Source organism: Penaeus vannamei, chromosome 41 (genome assembly GCF_042767895.1).
Source record: "Penaeus vannamei isolate JL-2024 chromosome 41, ASM4276789v1, whole genome shotgun sequence".
NCBI lineage: Eukaryota > Metazoa > Arthropoda > Malacostraca > Decapoda > Penaeidae > Penaeus > Penaeus vannamei.
In genome coordinates, this window is record NC_091589.1 from 19,808,709 (window position 1) to 19,810,202 (window position 1,494).

The following is a 1,494-nucleotide window of genomic DNA, read 5'->3' on the forward strand; positions in this document are numbered from 1 at the left end:
TTATTATTCATATTGTCATTGTTAGTATGAAAATTATTTGAATAGAGTTAATTATTGCTATTATTGCATTAATTATAAAAATTACCATTATAATTATCATTTCATTATTATCATTATTATTATTGCCATTATCATCATATTTATCATTATTACTGTTAATAATGAAGTTATCTTGAAAATCATCATAATTACCTTAATTAATGTTAAAATCATCATAATTATCATTTTAAAGCGAAAAGGGTTTTTTCGACCTTTCTCTCACAAGGCTGTAATTCGGTAGATATTGCCGATTTTTCCACTTGTGGGATATTATTGATTTTAGCCTTAATTTCATTATGAATGGACTCTATGATTATTATTATCATTATATTCATTATTCTTATGATTATCATCATTATAGTCATTATCGTCATGATTATCATTATTATCATTAACATTATTGCAGTTACAATGATTATTATGCTAATTATTACTCTCATTTTCATCATTATAACAGTTTTTATAATGATAATTACGATAATGACAATAGTGCATATTATAGTAACAATAATAATAAAATTATTATTATTTCTATTGTCAATATTAGTATGAAAATTATTAGAATAGAGTTAATTTTTGCTATTATTGCAGTAATTATCAAAATTATAATTATAATTATAATTCTATTATTATCATTATTATTATCATTATCATCATAATTATCATCATTATTGTTAATAATAAAGGAATTATCATGTAAATCATCATAATTACCTGAATTAATGTTAAAATCATCATAATTATCATTTAAAAGCCTAAAAGTTTTTTTCGAACTTTCTCTCAAAAGGCTGTATAATACGCTAGATTTACGGTTTTTTCAACGTTTGGGATTTTATTAGTTTTAGCCTTTATTTCATTATTAATGGACTCTATGATTATTATCATCATCATTATCATCATTAAAATCATTATTCTTATGATTATCGTCATTATAGTCATTATCGTCATGATTATCATTATTATCATTATCATTATTGCAGTTATAATGATTATTATGCTAATTAATACTCTCATTTTCATCATTATAAATATTTTTATAATGATAATAACAATAATGATAATTTTAGAAATAATAATGACAATAATACTCATTATAATAACAATAATAATGATATTATTATTACTTCTATTGCCATTATTACTATGTAATTATCAAAATTATCATTAATAATTATCCTTTTATTATTATTATCATTATCATTTTTGTCATTATCATCATAATTATCATCATTATTGTTAATAATAAAGGAATTATCATGAAAATCATCATAATTCCCTGAAATAATGTTAAAATCATCATAATTATCATTTAAATGCGAAAAAGTTTTTTTTTTTTTTACTTTTCTCTCAAAAGGCTGTAATACGCTCGTTTTTCCCGTTTTTCGACTTTTGGGAATTTATTAGTTTTAGCCTTTATTTCATTATAAATGGATTCTATTATTATTATTATTATCA